The sequence below is a fragment of the Ornithorhynchus anatinus genome, chromosome 1 (assembly GCF_004115215.2).
Source record: "Ornithorhynchus anatinus isolate Pmale09 chromosome 1, mOrnAna1.pri.v4, whole genome shotgun sequence".
Taxonomy (NCBI): Eukaryota; Metazoa; Chordata; class Mammalia; order Monotremata; family Ornithorhynchidae; genus Ornithorhynchus; species Ornithorhynchus anatinus.
The window spans coordinates 36,961,311-36,980,070 of NC_041728.1; the positions used below are offsets into that span (position 1 = coordinate 36,961,311).

The window sequence follows — 18,760 nt, forward strand, 5'->3', positions numbered from 1 at the left end:
GGGATGTAGAGGGATCATTGGATCTAAAAAGAGGGAAGAGGAGGTTTGAGAGGATCCTCAAAAGGAAAGAACAGAAGTCACACAATGCTTTCTGTTCTTTCCCTCATCCCCAACATGGTGCTTTTCTCAGAAAGCTATAGACTCATCACTATTTCTGGGGCACAATGAACAGTTGGGAGCTCACGCTGGACCATGACCCCTTGGTTCTATGACAGAGGTCCAAGCAGCACTGGCTTCCGGAAAAAAAAAAAAAGCACTGTTTAGGAGATAATAATAATAATAACTGTGGTATTTAATAAGAGCTTACTATGTGCCAGACACTGAACTAAGTCCTGGGTGGATACAAGCAAATCAGGGTAAACACAGTCCCTGTCCCATGTGGGACTCACAGTCTCAATCCCCATTTTGCAGATGAAGTAACTGAGGCACAGAGAAGTGGGGTGATATGCCCAAGGCCACACAGCAGACGTTACTGAGCCAGGATTAAGACACATGATCTTCTGACTCCTAGGCCCGTGCTCCACTATGCCATGGAAAGAGCAGTAGGGGAAGAGGGGGTAATGTAGAATGGCTCAGAATTTCCCTGGGGACCCATTCAGCATCCATATGACCTTTATAGATTCGTATCTTTATAATCATCAAGAAGCTACGAGCTAATCGAGTTGGACAAAGTCCCTGTCCACATAGGGCTCACAGTCTTAATCCCCATTTTATAGATGAGGGAACTGAGGCACAGAAAAGTGAAATGACTTGCCCAAGCTCACGAAGTAGACAAGTGGCAGAGTGGTGAATAGAACCCAGGTCCTTCTTACTCCCAGGCCCGTGCTCTATCCACTAGGCCAAGCTGCTTCTCTAATGATGATGGACAGTGCTTATCACATAGTAAGGGCTCAATCAATACCAGTGAATGATTATTTACATATGTACATAATCATATGTACATAAACACTTTGTTTTATAGCCATAATTTTTTTATTTTATTTCTTAATTCATTTCTTCATTTATGTCTTTCCCTCTAGACATTAAGTTCATTGTGTGTCTACCAAGTCTGTCACAGTATACTCTCCCAAGCGCTTAGTATAGTGCTCCGCACACAGTAAGGGCTCAGTAAATACCATATATTGACTGATTGATTGATAGCCACAGTAGATCTTGGTGTCTGTTCAAGGATGGTGGCAAAATGACTTGAGACCTGCTAAGCCTTCACACATAACACACAAGAAAAAGTGGTTTGGGGTTGAAGAAGTGAGATCTATATACAGAGGGAGAAATAGCATAAACCATGTTGTTGTCGTTTTAATGAACAACTTTCAATTATTTCATCTTGTCATTTGCCTCCAACCAGCCCACTGACTTTTGTCTGAGTGGATCAGTGGTAATAGGGAAATCTCCAACTGAAAGTTGACCTAAGTGTTTCTTTTTTTTCCAATTATTCCCATAGCCCACCGATTGTCCAGAAACTCATCCAATAAATGTAGCCTCCACCAGAGAGGGAGTTATAGTGGTATTTGTTAAGCACTTACTATGCGTCACGCACTGTACTATGTGCTGGGGTAGATATAAAATCATCAGGGCCCACACAGGGCTCACAGTTTAAGTAGGAGGGAGAACAGGGGTTGAATCCCCATTTTGCAGGTGAGGAGCACAATGACTTTCCCAAGGTCACACAGCAGTTTATCATCAAACTATGATGAATGCAAAATATGGCCATCATAGATCCTGGGGACTCTCTCCTTGGTTGCAATATTTCTCTCCGAAACTCTGAACCTTAACTTTGCTCAAGTAGAAGTCCCAAGGTCAGGACAAGAAAACAAAAGGCTTTTTGGGGTGTTACCATACCAATGCCAGCTTAATAATAACAACTGTGGTATTTGTTAAGTGCTTACTTTGTCGTAAGTGTTGAGGTAGATACAAGGTTGGACACAGTCCCGGGTTGGACACAGTCCCTGTCCCACATAGGGCTCACAGTCTTAACCTCCATTTTTACAGATGAGGTACCTGAGGCACAGAGAAGTTAAGTGACTTGCTCAAGATCATACAGCAGACACATGACAGAGCCAGGATTAGAACCCGGGTCTTTCTGACACCCAGGCCTATTGCTCTATCCATTAGGCCAAGCTGCTTCTTTAAGACCGAAGTCTAAAAGGTTTAAAAATAGAACAAATTCTGGAAATCACATTTACTATAGGAGGCTCTGAATCATTTGTTCTCCAAGACCCTCTGGATTGTAAGATCCTTATGGGCAGGGAACGTGTCTACCAACTCTATTACCGTGGGCTGACCCGAAAACAGTACAGTGCTCTGCATACAGTAGACACTCAGTAAATACGAGTGATTGATTGATCTCAATCCAGTTTCATTCACATGTAAAAGCTCTAGACAAAATTGAGGCTTTGGAGAATCAATTGGAACTCCAGAAAAGTGAGTGAGCGATGGTAAGAAAGAAAGGCCATTTTTTAAAAAAAACAATGAGATGATGTTGAAAGTCCAACTCCCAAAAAAAAATCTCTGTTTTGGGGTGGTTTTTTTTAGTTTTCCTGCTCCCCTTCAGAGGGAAGTTCACAAGAAAGAACTGCTTTCTGGTCACACAAAACAGTTCAGAAAATTAAGTATAGATCTTAGATGAATTCAAATATTAAATGATGTGCGGCTGGTTTCTCACCCTACACTGTTCTAATGAGAGATCTTACAAGGTTGCCCCAAAGGACAGAAATTCAAAGAGTGTCCCAGCAAATGCAGATCTCTGCTCAAGGGGTCAACACCAGGAGCTTAGACTCCAACCTTCCCTGGACACTCTGTTCACCAACGTAATACAAGTTTCAGGATGGAAGTATTTTTAAGATTTTTTTTCTATCCTTTTTTCTATCTATAGTTCTACACACATACACAAACAACACACACACACACACACACCCTGTCAAAAACTTTTAAAGAGCAGCCTTTTTTATAAGCTTCTATTGAAGTTTGGTTCTGTATCTTTTTTTTAATGGTACTTGTTAAGCACTTATTATGTGCCAAGCACTGTACTAAACTCTGGAGAAAATACAAAATGATCAGGTCCCACATGGGGCTCACAGTCTAAGTAGGAGGGAAAAAAGGAATTGAATCCCTATTTTGGACCTGAGGGAACTGTGCATAGTTAAGTGACTTGCCTGAATTCACACAGCAGGTAAGTGGCAGAGCCAGGATTAGAACCCAGGTTCTAGAAAGCCCATGCTCTTTCCCTAGGCCAAGCTGCATTTTACAGATGAGGAAAGGGAGGCGCAGAGAAGTTGTGACTTGCCCAAGGTCACACAGCAGACAAGAGGCAGACCTGGGATTAGAACCCAGGTCCACTGACTCTCTCACCCGTGATCTTTCTACTAGACCTCACTGCTTCTCCAGGAAGGTAATAGAGGCAATCTATCTGAATCACAATGCTCCACCATACTCATAAGGAGCACAAAGAGTGTTGCAAACATCAGAATCTGGCCCTCATCTGCCGATTTACAGGACTGAGCCTGGCCTGTAGCTGATATCAGATGGAGGTAGAAGAAGGAATAAATCAGTCAATTGATCAGTGCTATTTATTGAGCGCTTACTCTGTGCAAAACACTGTACTAAGCACTTGAGATAGTATAATAGAACAGAGTCGATAGATACATTCCCTAACCATGGCAACAAAGTCTCAGCTCCAGGGTGACAGAGAAGCAGCATGGCCTAGTGGATAGAGCTCAGGCCTGGGAGTCCAAAGGACCTGGGTTCTAATCCCGGCTCTGCTACTTATCTGCTCTGCAACCTTGGGTAAGTCACTGTACTTGTCTGGTCCTCAGTGACCGTATCTATAAAATGGAGATAGAGGAGACTGTAAGCTCCATGTGGGACAGAGACTGTGTCAAACTGATTGACTTGTATCTACCCCAGTGCTTAGTACAGTACCTGGTACATAATAAGTGTTTAACAAATGCCATTAAAGATAAAATTGATCTCAAGAGATTGAGGCCTGTGGCATGAAGCCATTGCTCCCCCACTTCATATGTGGGCTGTCAGGAAAAATTTTTGCTCACCATTAGAATGTACCAGGAAATTACTTTTAACTATAATTCTGTTTGTAGGTTTAGAAACCGAATCTTACCTATGTACCTGACATAGTCCTTTTAGAACTCCAGATCATAGACAGGGTGGTAAAATGAAAACTAACCAATCAAACATAATTCAGTTCAGTAATACTTTCCAAAATAATAAGGGCATGGGAAACACAATTTTACTTCACAGGAGTTCACATAAATTAGATATAAACCATACATTCTCCAAAGCTTAATCACAGTTTGGCATCATCTTGTACTCTATGTGGTTAGGAGAATTGAATTTTTTTTTTTTTGCTTTCAGCTTAGTAATAGCAACATTCTTTAAAAAAAAGCTTCAGAAAAGGACTTCAAAGGGATCAGAGAGTTACCCCGGTGGTTTCGTGTTAGACTGGTCTTCGGTGGGACAGGAAGCCTTTGTTTTTTGTAATTGCAAAAGACATGTACACTGCCATCTATTTCAAAGGCGAGATAACAGATGATGATTCTTTGGGCTGTTTCCATGAACACCCAATTTTGCACCTTCCACAGGACAGCGTTTGAGTCAAGATGTTTTCAAACAAACTACATCTTCTGCCTAATTGTTAAAAATGGAAGAAAACCGATCCTATAGAAGTCGAAAGGGCCTTGATCAAGCTTGCTCAAGTAGCCCCCTGGCTAGTGCCAGGAACCCAGTGGTCCTGGAGGAGTTGAGAGAGGGTAAGTGCAGGGGAGGGAGGGGAACCCTAGTCCTTAAACATTCCCTTCTCTGGATCCAGCCTGGAGGAATCAGATCTGGCATTTGCCCTGGACTTAGATTGGGGAGCCAATGATTTAAAGCAGTTCTGCTCTTCAAACCTACCTTGCTAGATGACCAAACTCAAGCCTGGGTGATTCACACTGCGCCAAGGGACCAAAACCTTCCTGTCTTCCCCTCTAAACTGTAAACTCGTTATGGCCAGGATACAAATTCTGCTGGATTGTCCTCTCCCAAGTGCTTAGAACAGTGCTCTGCAATAAATACCATTAATTTATTATTATTTATATGGTATTTATTATACCATTTACTGCAATAAATACCATTAATTAATTTTTTGCCTTCCTGGCTCTATGACTAGTAGTAATGGGTGGGGCCTAGAGTCTATGGTCCTGGGTGAGCACAGTTTTCCCCTCAACCATGACCATATTAATAATAATTATAATAATATGAATGTGCTATTTATTAAGCACTTACTGTGGGCCAGGCTCTGTCCTAAACACTAGGGTGGGTCCAAACAAATCGCACTGGACACGGTCCACATCCCACGTAGGGCTCCCCATTTTACAGAGGAGGGAACTGAGACCCAGAGAAATGAGGTGACTTACCCAAGGTCACACGGCTGGCAAGCAGTAGAGCCGGGATTAGAATCCAGGTCCCTCTGACTTCCAGGCTCGGGTTTTGGCCACTAGGCCCACGCTGCTTCTATAGCACCAGTAACCTGGGAATAGGATCTGAATGTCCAGGTACTGAGTTCCAAATACTGCCACTGGGACACTGAGGTTGAGTTTACATTCACATTTTTCTATAAGTAAGATGGCAAACCCCCTGTCCTATCTGAGTGCCGCCACCACTCCTAAGAAGCAGCATGAGGTAGTGGATAGAGCTCGGGCCTGGGAGTCAGAAGGTCATGGATTCTAATCCTGGCTCTGTGACTTCTCTGCTGTGTGACTTTAGGCACTTCTCTGGGTCTCAATTACCTCATCTGTAAAATGGGGATTGAGACCTTGAACCCCATGTGGAACAAGGGACTGTGTCCAACTCAGTTTGATTGTATCCACTCCAGTGCTTCATACAGTGACTGACAAATAGTAAGCGCTTAAGAAATACCATAATTATTATTATCATTATTATTATTATTATTATTAAGAACATGTCAGACCTCAATTCTCATCTCTGGGAGAAAGCAGAATTTGAGCTATAGTATGTTTCATTCTCCATAGAGGCATCTTCATTTTCACTGTCTTAGAGAGAATTCTTTTCCAACTCAAACCCGACCCCCATTGATGGGAAGAAGCCAAGCTTTAGACATAGCTAAGGAGCTGGGTGTCTGTTGCTTTTGTTTGCTTTGATCGGTTTTGTGGCCATTGGGATTAGCCAAACTGAGCTTTTAACTAACAGTTAGGAAATATCGCCAAGAGTTTCAACAAGATTTGAGAAGAAAGATGAAAAGAACACTCCTCACTTACCACATCCAACCAGCAGAAATAAAAATACCTATAGCACATACATGAATGGCTTCTTTAAAAGCATGAGAGCAGAGTTGATCTTTATTTTCGTAATAAAAAATGTGGGGGTTTTTTCTTAAAGTTAATATTCAGTCTTTATTTTACATTAAGTGCTTTTCTGATTTCACTTCTTCACAAAATCGCCTTTAACTTTTGAAGTAGAATGTACGACAAACGAAAACACGGTGCATTGTCAGCACTTTTGTTTTAAATATTGAAATAAATAAAATAAAGTCTTTTTTTTTCAGTTTGTCTGTGTTCGGTAATTTCTACTGAAGAGCATTTCCAGTGTGACCTGGGTGCTTTCTTTTTTTTTTTTTTTACAGACACTTAAAAGAAACTGAAACCAAGGGTAAAAAAAAAAGGAAAAAAGTTTTCTTCTTATTGCACAAACTTAGGGCTTCTCAAGATTTCTCTGAGCAGTGCTGGAATCTTTTCCATGGTCCAGGCTCCTGTGTTGCTGAAACACAGCTATGGAAAAGGGCCAGCAAAGGGAAGAGGAGCAAGAGGAGGAGAAGGAGGAGGAGGAGGAGGTTCAAATAATCTTGGCTTCTCTTCACCTTCTTCAGAAATGGCTTGCTTGAAGGTTGCTGGGGTCCCAGAGGCAGATTTGACTGCAGAAGGAAAGGCAACGAAAGATAAAACAAAAAACAGCACCACCAAACAGCTCCCTAAAAATTCAAAATGAAAAATGAAAAAGAATGGAAAGAAAAGAAAAAATAAATAAACAACCAACATAGAAAAGGCTACTATAGCTGTGAAGATGAGAACCAAGCTGGTTTCTCCTCTGCCTTGAAGCTCAGAGGCAGAAATCTATCACTGTTTGAAGATGACAAAAAAAAAACCCACAGCTGGATTTTTAGTTCTTAATGAGCCACTGGTCAACACAATCATTTCTTGACTTGAAAACCGATATAAGCTGAATCCCAGTGGGGACAAAGCCAGAGAGAACCTCCCAAGGTTTTCTTTCTTTTTTTTTTTGAAGCCTTGAATCACTCTGTAGGTACCAAAGAGAGTACTATTAAAATGGGATCTGCCTATCGGTTGGGTAAAAACTAATGTCTCTAAAACATTCCGGCCAAGCCTTATGTCACTCTATTTATTTGTTTGGAAGTTTCAGCTGGGGGAGGTCACCTATCCTGGACCTGTGGGGGTTCTTTATGTCCGGTACCTCAAAACTGAACCTAGACTTTTCTGTCATGACTTACTGACCACCTTTTTCTGGCAGGAATTCAGGTGGTTCCATTTCCCTGGCCATTTGGGTCCCTCCAGAATTTCTATCCTCACGCCTTCCCTTTTCTTCCTTGTGACATCCAAGTCACCGACCCACGAACCAATTTTTCCTATCTCATTGCTCTAAGCAATTTCTTTCTCTCTTCCTTTTGTTGCCTCACCCCCTTTAGAATCTAGTTAAAACATTATTCCAGTTCCCATTGCTCTCGCCCTATCAACAAGCCTTACCAACAGGGTGGTAAGAAGCATGAAACTGTAACTCCTATAACATTTATTCTTGCTTTGTCTTTTTATTCCTTTTTCTGGTTTTTTTTGTTGTTTCACCTACCTGGCTGCCTCATCAGCAGTCCTCACCGCCCCCTCACCCCACCCTTCCTTATTCTTAGATTATGAGTCATTTGAGATCTAGGGACCTTGTCTATGTTCAGTCTACGTACTTTGGCCCAGCACTTAGGACAACACCTTGCACCCCATAGTAATTCTACTAGCAAAATCTGCTTTAGCTTCCCCTCTTACCATGTTGATCTCACACTTCCATGGCTCCGTTAATGGCAGGGAATGTGTCTGCTAATTCTGGCATGTTGTACTCTCCCAAGCATGTAGTACAGTGCTCGGCACCAAGTTAGAGCTCAATAAATATCATTAATTGATTCCATGCATCTATGTGAATTCTCACCTTATATCACTGCTCTCTCATCTTTTTTGTTTTCCTTCCCATCCCACCAATTCCTTTCCTTTCCTATCTTATGCTTTGATAACTGTATCCGGATTCTACACACTTCTCTCCATAAGGACTATTAATGATTCTTGGCATTTTTGCCTTGAATATCCTGGGTATTTAGGTATCTCACCCTTTCTGGTCATCGTGGTGTTCTTTCGGTCACAAACACAACAGCTCATCAACACATCAATATTGGATGGCAGAATCTGCATCACCATTTGGGTGACAAAACCCACAGTGCTTTGCAAACAAGACCCCCTCCATTTTCCAATCCCTTTTTGAAGCCACTCCATCACAGCTTCAACTCCAAATTCCTCTCTCCTCTTGATTAGTCTTCTTCTAGCTAAATTATCTAAGCAAATGGTCTCTTGTCAGTCAATCAGTCAGTCATCAGTCAATAGTATTTATTGAGTGCTTACTGAGTGAAGAGCACTGTACTAAGAATGTGGGAGAGTACAATATGACAATACATACAACAACAACAACAAAACAACAATACAACATTCCCTACCCCAAATGAGCTTACAGTCTAGGGAGGAGACAGACATTACTATAAAAGAATAAAATTACAGATCTGTACCTAAGCTCTATGGGGATGGGAGGGGCATAAATAAAGGGAGCAAGTCAAGGAATGGGAGACGAGAAAAGGAGGGCTTAGTCAGGGAAGGCCTCTTGGAGGAGATATGCCTTCAATAAGACCAAAGGTGATCTCCCAGAATGTGATGGATAGAGATTAAAATGACACCTCCAAACAGGAAAGAGGGTCATCCAGATAGCCTGGTAAGATGCTCACATTCGCTTGACAATAGATTTTTGTCCAATTCCTTGTGAGATTTTTTTCACATGATGTTAATTATTCTTATGTTTCTGCATCATCCTTGCATTTGGACTTGCACCTTTTGTTCACCCCTCTCTCAGCCCCACAGCACTTATATACATTGACATAATTTATGTATTTATATCAATGTCTGCCTCCACCTCTAGACTGTAAGCTCCCTTTGGGCAGAGAACATGACTCCTAACTCTGTTACATTGTACTATCCCAAGACTTTAGTATAGTGAACACAGTAAACACTCAATAAATATGATTGATTGATTAATTATCAGTGTCAACTGTTTCTTAACATACCAAGGCCTTGGAGAAAAGCACCATTTCAAAAGCGAAAACAGACTTTATCTAATTAATCTCCCAACTTGCCTCTGAAATTGAGAGGGTACTGAGAGAATTAACTCACCGTATGGGATGAGGCCAAGGCCTAGAGAAGTTAAGTAAGTCCCCCAAAGTCTGAAATGGAATCAAGACTCCCTAAATCTGCTTCGCTATCTCTAGCGGTAAAACAGATGAAGTGTATAAAGCTACTCCCCACTAGGTTGTACCAAAAACTTTCAATATCTGAACTCTTTAACTGAACAAAACTGAACTCATTATCTTCCCACCCAAACCCTGTCTTCACCTGTCTTTCCCATCATTGTAGACAATACCACTGTTCTCCCTAACTCATAGGTCCCTAACTTGGGCACTCTACTTGACTCAATTCTCTCACTTCACCCACATATTTAAACTGTCTCCAAATCCTGTCAGTTCTACCTTCTCAACATCCCTAAATCCTCCCTTTCCTCTCCATCCAAACCACTACTACGTTGATCCAAACACTTACCCCATACTGCCTAGATTGCTGCAACTACTTCTTCTCTGACCACCCAGCCTCTTTTCTCTCTCCACGCCAATCATTCATTCGATGTATTTATTGAACTCTTACTGTGTTGTACAGAGCATTGTACTAAGCACTTGGGAGAGTGCACTTGGGAGAGTACAATACAATAATGAACAGACACCTTCCCTGCCCACAATGAGTTTACAGTTCATATTTTATTTTGAAAAATGAACCAGACAACAGTAAAGTTCATTCCATGACTCCTCACTCCTCAAGATCCTCCAGTGGTTGGTCATTCACCTCTGCATCAAACAGAAACTCCTCACCATCGACTTTAAAGCAGTCAATCAGCTCACCTCACTAATCTCTACCCCAGCTCAGCCCACACACACCGCTCCTTTAGTGCCAGTTTACTCACTGTGCCCCAATCTCGTCTATCTCGCCACTGACCCCTCTCCCACTTCCTCTACCTGGCCTGGAACTCCTTCCCCCTCCTTATATGCCAGACCACCACTCTTTTCACCTTCAAAGTTTTATTAGTTTTATTAAGGTCACATCTCTTCTAAGAGGGCTTCCCCAGTTAAGCCCCCTTTTCCCCAGCTCCCTCTCCCTTCTGCGTCTTCTATGCTTTTGGATCTGTGACCTTTGGACTTTTGATATTTGCCCCGCTCTCAACCCCACAGCAATTATGTAGTTATCTTTAAATTATACATTATAAATTACTTATTTATTTAATGTCTGTCTCCCCCTCTAGATTGTAAGGTGATCGTTAGCATGTCTACCAACTCTGTTATATTGAGCTCTCCCAAGTGCTTAGTACAATGCTGTGAACGTAGTAAGTGCTCAATAAATATCATTGATTGATTGATTGATTGAATAAAAAAACATGTAATTATTCTAAGACGGAAATGCATGACATTTAAAAAGATACATCACAAAACAGATAACTTTCCTTGCTCCTACTCTGAGAAAAGACTTCTAACTTCTTTGATAATCATCTTATGCTCTCTCTTTCAACAATTCTGTGGTGTTCTACTCTTCCAAGCTCTTAGTACAGTGCCCTGCACGTAAACTGATTGATAGAATAATTACGTGTTTTTTAAAAATTCAAAGACAGAAATGCATACCTAAGACATTTAAAAAGATGTACCACAAAACAGATCAGGGTAACTTTCTTTTCTCCTACTTTGAAAGAAGACTTCAAACTTATTTGATAATCATCTCATGTTCATTCATTCATTAATTCTGTTGTATTCTACTCTCCCAAGCACTTAGTACAGTGCCCTGCACATATTAAGTGCTCAATAAATAATAATAATAATAATATGATAATGATAATAATGGTATTTGTTAAGTGCTTACTATGTTCCAGGCACTGTACTAAGCATTGGGGCAGACACAAAATAATCGGGTTGGACACAGTCCCTGTCCCACAGAGGGCACAGTCTCAATGCCCATTTTACAGATGAAGTAACTGAGGCCCAGAGAAGTGAAGGGACTTGCCCAAGGACAGAAGGCAGCCAAACTAACTCTCTTCCCTTCTTCAAAACCCTGCTGAGAGCTCTCCTCCTCCAGTAGGCCTTCTCAGACTGAGCCCTCCCTGTCCCCCTGCTCCTCTTCCCCTCCCCATTGTCCCGACTCCCTCCTTCTGCTCTATCCCCTTCCCCTCCCCACAGCACTTGAATATATTTGTACATATTTATTGCTCTATTTATTTCATTAATGATGTGCATTTATCTATGGTTCCATTTATCTATTTTGATAGTAGTGATGCCTGTCTACTTGTTTTGTTTTGTTGTCTGTCTCCCCCTTCTAGACGGTGAGCTCGTTGTCGGGTAGGGATTGTCTCTATCTGTTGCCTAATTGTACTTTCCAAGCACTCAGTACAAACAGTAAACATGATTGAATGAATGAATGAAAGTGGCAGAGCTGGGGTTAGAACTCAGGTCCTTCTGGCTCCCAGGCCTGGGCTGTCTCTGAATGATTGGTTCAAGAGCAATACAAATGAAGCAGTGTGGCTTAGTGGAAAGATCCCGGGCTTGGGAGTCAGAGGTCATGGGTTCTAATTCCGCTCCACCACTTGTCAGCTGTGTGACTTTGGGCAAGTCACTCAACCTCTCTGTGCCTCAGTTACCTCCTCTGTAAAATGGGGATCAAGACTGTGAGCCCCAAGTGGGACAACCTGATAACCTTGTATCTATCCCAGTGCTAAGAACAGTGCTTGGCACATTGTAAGTGCTTAACAAATGCCATCTTTATTATTATCCCACTGTAGTAGAATAGGTGTCCTAAATATAGGCGAAGTGAGCAGGAAAACAAAGGGAAATGGTCCACGTGAAAATGATTTTTAAACTGTTTTTCAAAGGACTTGCAGATAAGTGCAATACTACAAAAGCATTCTGCTTATCTAAACTTAGTTTTTGGAACTTTCCTTTGATGGGGGCAGAAAATAGCTTGGTTTTACTTGCCTGGATCTAGTTAATGATATTTTTCCTTGGGGTTTGTGGACGATCGGGGCTATTGTGTTGGAGGCTCAAATACCAAATACCAAAACGTGAGTTTCAAATTCTTGGCAACTTCCAGTGCTACCAATAAACAATAAAAGCTCGAGCTGTTTTCACAGGTATTTTCAACATCCCGAAAAATATTTTTATTGAAAATCCCTCTAGCCTGTAAGCTCACTGTGGGCAGGGAACATGTCCAGCAACTCTGTTGTATGGCTATAGTATACTCTTCCAAATGCTAAGTCCAGTCCTCTGCACACAGGAAATGCTCAATAAATACGACTGACTGATTAATTGATTGGAGGTCACGAGTCCCTCCGAGAGTGGCTTAGCCCGAACCCTGGAGTCAGAAGGACCTGGGTTCTAATCCTGATTCCGCCACTTGTGTGCTGTGTGACTTTGGACGTGTCACTTCACTTCTCTGGGCCTCAGTTCCCTCATCTGTAAAATGGGGAATAAGACTGTGAGCCTCATGTGGGACAGGGACTGTGTCCAACACGATTATCTTGTACCCATCCCAGCATTTAGTACAGTGCCTGGCACATAGTAAGTGCTTACAAATGCCACCACAACTGACACAGCAAGAGTCAGCAAAAGATGGCATGAAGAGGTTGCAAAGTGCTTAGTACAGTGCTCTGCATCCGGGATGTGCTCAGTAAATACCACTGTTTGAAAACAATGCTTTGCAAGGGAATTATTTCACTGGACTAAAGGTCTAAACCCATAGATATGTTTGGAAAGAGGAGGCAAGAAACCATGCTATTGATCTGCAGTCACATGGAACCTTTTAAAAGTTAAAACAGGGCCTCAGTTTTTCTAATGATAATAATAAATGAAGTATTTGTTAAGTCCTTACTTCGTGCCAAACACTGAACTAAGCACTGGGATGGAATCAAGTAAATCAGGTTCAATAAAGTCCCTGTCCCACACTGGGCTCATGGTCTTAATTCCCACTGCACAGATGAGAGAACTAAAGCCCAGAGAATTGAAGTGACTTGTTCAAGGTCACACAGCAGACCAGTCAGTCAGTCGTGATTATTGAGCACTTACAATGTGCAGAGCACTGTACTGAGCAGTTGGGAGAAGTGGCAGAGCCAGGATTAGAACACAGATCCTTCTATCTGGCCTTGGCTCTAACCAGTAGACCACACTGCTTCCTATCAAAGGACCCAAGCTGGCCTTGCCTAACTTCAGCTTCAGCAGCAGCAGACCCATGAACAGTCTTGATGCCCACCCTAAATTGCACTCTTTCAGCCTGGAAAAAGTTGGTTAAGGGTCACTCTTCTTTTTCCCTTGGAAAGAGATGGCCAGTTATGGAAAATAATTCAGATGATGCACAACTTGGGATGCTTGTCAGTCACTCGTATTTATTTGAGCACTTACCATGTGCAGAACACTGTACCAAGTGCTTGGGAGAGTCCAATATAACAAAAAACGGACACATTCCCAGCCCACAGAGAGCTTAGAGTTGACTGAGTGCAAATGACCACTTCCACTGCGACCTGTGTCTTGGGCATTGCTTAGCGGATAGAGCCTGGGCCTGAGAGTCAGAAGGAACTGGGTTCTAATCCTGGCTCCACCACTTCTCTGTGGTGTAACCCTGGGCAGGTCATTTCACTTATCTGTGCCTTCGTTCCCCCATCTGCAAAATGGGGATGAAGGCTGTGAGCCCCATGTGGGACAGGGACTGTGGCCAACCTGATTTGCTTGATCTACCCCAGCGCTTAGAATAATGCTTGACACAGCATAAACACTTGACAAATACCATCATTATTATCATTATTATTACTGGGTGAATATAACATGCCTGGACTGGGAATCTTAACTGAACTTTCCAGATGGCTTCATTGGCATTTCCCCCTCTGACTCCTATTTCCCCCTCCGCCTCCTACCTCTTGGGGCTGGCTCACTTTTATCTCTTCACTCCCACCTAGGATTCCCAAGAGCCAATCCCAGTTTAGCCCAGTGGGAGCAGATGGGAGAGAGAGAAGCAGGGTGGCCTAGTAGAAAGAGGCCGGGCCTGGGAGGCAGAGGACTCGTGTTCTCATCCCAGCTCTGCCACCTGTCAGCTTCGTGACCTTGGGCAAGTCACTTCTCTGTGCATCAATTACCTCACCTGTAAAATGGGGATAAGAGTGTGAGCCCATGTGGGAAAGGGAATCTGTCCAATCTGATTAATTTGTATCATCCCAAGTGTTTAGAACAGTACTTAGCACATACTAAGTGCTTATCAAGTACCATAATTATTACTCAGACTGTGAGTCCCACGTGGGACAGAGACTACATCCAACCTAATTCACTTGTATTTACCCCAGTGCTTGGAAAAGTGTTTAACACAATGTAAACACTTAACAAGTACCATTAGAAAAATAAGTTTTCAGGGGTTTTATCAGAGTATTCCAATCTTGATCCACAGTTTTATCTCTCAGACATTTTAAGACCTACCCTACCATACCGCCTGGTGCCTTAAGATCCACTTTGAGGCACACAGATGCAAGAGAAGCAGCGTGGCCTAGTAGAAAGAGCATGGGCCTGAGAGTCAGAGGACCTGGGTTCTAATTCCAGGCCTGCCACTCGCCTGCTGTGTGACCTTGGGTAGTTACTTCACTTCTCTGTGCCTCGGTTCCCTCATCTGTAAAATGGGGATCATGAGTGTGAGCCCCACATGGGATAGGGAATGTGTCCAACCCGATTAGCTTGCATTTCCCCCTGTGCTCAGTGCAGTGTCTGGCATGCAGTAAGTGTTTAACGAATACCATATTTAAAAAAAATTAGAAAGGGGGCTTCTGGAAAAGTCACTTCAACAGAAAAGTTCATCCAAGGAAGGGGGTGGGGGAGGGTGGGTAGGGAAGGGGAAGAAATAAATGAAAAGGCAGCAGTTTTGCCCTGATCACAAGACAGATTCAGTTGAGACATACCTTTCAAACATGGCCGCTCATCTGCTCATTCTTGGGACAGCCAATCGGACAGTTGGATGTTCTTCTCCATCACCCCGAGGTCAGGGGACAGTGTGGGGGGGGTGACTTGAGCTACTATTGCTTTGGTTTATTTCAGGAGGTGCTACTGGAAACATAAAACAAAGTGCCTGGCGGGCACTATAAGGAAAAAAAAGGGAAAAGAAGAAATACGAGCGACCTGACAATCTAAAGGCTTTTCATATACATTTTTTTTTTGTAAATGAGAGGGAAGGGTGAGGGGGGAAAATATAGAAGTGAGGTATTTTCCTTTGTGTTTCTTCTGTGATTCAGGATCTCCAGCTGTTTGGTCATTGTGCAGTCTATGACCCTCCATTGGTATTCCATCCCTGTTCTTGGAAATGGCTCTTCCTGAGGTGAAAGGTGTGAGAGAGAGAGGGCATGACAGAAGCGGCAGCGGGGGCTGAGGAGACGGTGAGAGGCGGTAAGGTCCCAGAGGCCCCCAGGGTGGAGGCCGGGAGGTGTGGATCTTCATGCCCTGCTGATGCCCTCAACCAGCTGGGAGGTGGGCAGCAGGGATGGGCCCTGGACGAAGGAGGAAGAGGTCAGAGGGCAGTTGGATGAGGTGGGGAGTCACAACTCCACATAGTCCAGTAAGTGCAAAAATCTCACATAGCAGAAGTCATCGTGACCAGTTTTCCATCTCAGACGAGACAGTCTTCCTCCCAGTGGCTTTTTCTACACAAGGACGATAGCACATAGACACCTTTTTTTTTGTCACTTTCCCATTAAAAAAAAAAGAAGTCTATTTTTCTATACCTAAACTAAATAAATAATAACAACGTACGTTCCAAACTCAATTTCAGTTGGATCTTCGTCTCCAACCTCATCGTTCCTGCCTTATGGCTTGGCTGATGAATGTGAGGAAAATCAACTCTGCTCATAGTAAAAAAGAATCTCTTTTTTTCGGAACGAGATTAAAAGGACGACCAAAGTAACTCCAGGTTTCCAGGAAAAGAAATGTCATCCAGAGGCCTGGAACTCCTGAAGTTGTTCGATCGCTTTTAGGGGAATCAGTCTGTTTTGTTTGTTGCAGTTTGAGAAGTTTGTGCTTTCAGTGTACATACCCAAAACAAGGGGGAGGGAGAAGTGGGGAGGGGAAGGAGACGGACAAGGAAGGGTGGGAGGGAACAACTTTTTTTTTCTCTTTTCTTTTATATATATTTTTTAAAAATTGGAACCAGAACAATGACCGGAGCATGGGGGGAGGCGGGGGGTCAGGGGCCGTGGCCAGAGTGTGTTTCGAGAGTTTAGCAGGCGCCTTTTTTATCTGCCGTGGGCGAGGCTCTGCCACCGTGGGGTCTTCGGCCGGATCGAGGCTCTTCCAAATCGTCCTCGTCAAAGCCGTGGAAAGTCGAGGTGTCACTTTCCGACGTGGAACCGAACAAGTCCTCCGAACTGCGCTCTGCGGCCGCTGCCTCCTTCTCCTTCCTGCCTTCTCCTCCCAAATGAGCTGACACGTATGATGAATATATCAGCACAAGGGTTAAGCAACAGACAGCATCATCATTATTATTAACATCATTACTACAGGATTAGCATTCTTATTGTCATCGTCATCTAATCAACAGTTTTAGGTTAAAGAGATCGCTCCTATCTGTCACCTGACCAGCGCCATACTGCAAGATACAAAGGGAAACTGTTGGGGAGGTGGGAGCTCTTTTTATTGTTTTTGTTATCATTATTATTTTATTTTTTGCTTTATCTTTTCATTTTAAAGAGAAAGGCAGCCTAGAACACAGTTGCTCATAGTGCTGGCAGCAAAAGAGTTAATCTTGTTCTCTTCTAATTCCACACACGCTCACAGAACAACCAGCACAGTGTTTTTCCTTTTGGGTTTTCAAAGTCATGTGACTTAAAGGCTCTGGGCTTTGCACAATGGCCATCCTACAGCTTGGAGGTCTCTTTCATAAATTTAACGCTGTTACATCACCTGGTAAGAGGCATTTAATCCTCCTCTTGTTTTGATTTTGTTTTCAACCATCTTTCATTCCATCCACCTATTTCCATCTATCCCACATTACCACGCCACTCATTTCCACCGAAGGCAGAGCCAAAAATTGTGGAAAAGTCTGAGGAATGGTAATAAAATACTCTCTTTTCACCAACGAGGGAAGATACTGACTTGTGAGGAGCAGGAATGCACAAGCACACACACACACACACACACACACACACGCTCTCACTCCCTCTCTCTCTCTTCAGCCACTAAAAGCATCCAAGTCAGGAAACAGCTCAACAGATTGTCAAGCCTAAGGGCAGCATACCAGATGGAGAAGGGATGAGGACGGAGAAGGTCAAGACACTTAGAAACAATATAAACCTTTGAGTTGTGCAAAATTTTAGTTTAAATGCTTTCACATCACAATGGATCACCAAGGTGCTTCTGGGTAATTACCAGATCACTTGGGTTTCCACCTTGAGAGCCCCAGTTCTAGGAAACCGGTGCCCATCAGGAAAATAGAGGCAGCAGAGTAGGTGGGAAGGGACAGACAGTTCTTACTGTACCTCCCTCTCTGAAAAAGACCACCCATAAATATTGCCCACCCACCCTGCCTTAGCCGGTTGACAAACAGAGCTAACAGCTATTCCAGAGGTATCTCTGCTACGTTACAGGCATCCCAAAACAGCTGATTGGATGGTCCATACAGATCAGTCCTAGATGAATATCATAAAAGTACCTTGGGCCTGAAATGCCCACCTATCCAACTAAGAGGGACCCAGAGACAAGATTCAGAAGCAAAGGACCCACTAATTCCTTCATGAATCGTCAAACCTCTCTTTTGCCTACGAGGAGACGATGGAATGATGCATCTTCATTTGTCATGAACAATTTATGTAAATAGTTTCCAAGAACTTGGTGAAGATTGCCCTTCTTTCCCCTCTCCTAGCCTTACTACATATGAGCTGCATGGTTATAGATCGTTCTGACAGAAGACATCTTTGTAAATTTACTGTACTTGATGGGATGTAGTTTTTTGGGGATTGATTTTAATGGCTTTTTAAATTTCCTCATTTGTAGACAAGAGTCCAGCGGTTACAGGGGCCCAGTCTTCCCGCGCTAACATCTGTTTAAGGAGCTCAACGCGTTAGCACACCGTATATGAAAGGTACATATATAAACCACGATCGAGACCAAATCAATAGTTCCTAGTCATTGTGCACAAGTGGAAGACACTGATACTAAGATGTTTACTGGGAAAATAACAGCCAAAGGCTACACGTTGGGATTGTGAGGAATAAAAATGAGAAACCCTTTTCCAATAACTCATTGGTCTATAGAGCCCGTCTTCTGCCCTAGAGAGGTAGCGTGGCCTAGTGGATAGAGCCCGGGCCTGGGATTCAGAAGGACCTGGTTCTAATC

General features: G+C 43.0%; 1 protein-coding gene across 3 annotated transcripts in view; it reads right to left on the reverse strand.

The window, feature by feature from the left end:
* The window catches only part of DPF3 (double PHD fingers 3), a 305,729-nt gene that overhangs the window by 42,470 nt on the left and 244,499 nt on the right, over positions 1–18,760 (reverse strand). Inside the window, exons 9-10 of one of the 3 annotated variants that reach the window (XR_003762038.2) lie at positions 15,340–16,849; positions 6,316–6,922 (exon numbers count right to left, since the gene is read on the reverse strand). The exons of 1 other annotated variant lie outside the window; for it this stretch is intronic. The gene's annotated coding sequence lies outside the window, so the exon portion shown is untranslated. Of the gene's footprint in view, positions 1–6,315; positions 6,923–15,339; positions 16,850–18,760 lie in introns of those variants that run through there. One more of the 3 variants, XR_003762040.2, reaches the window with a different exon arrangement.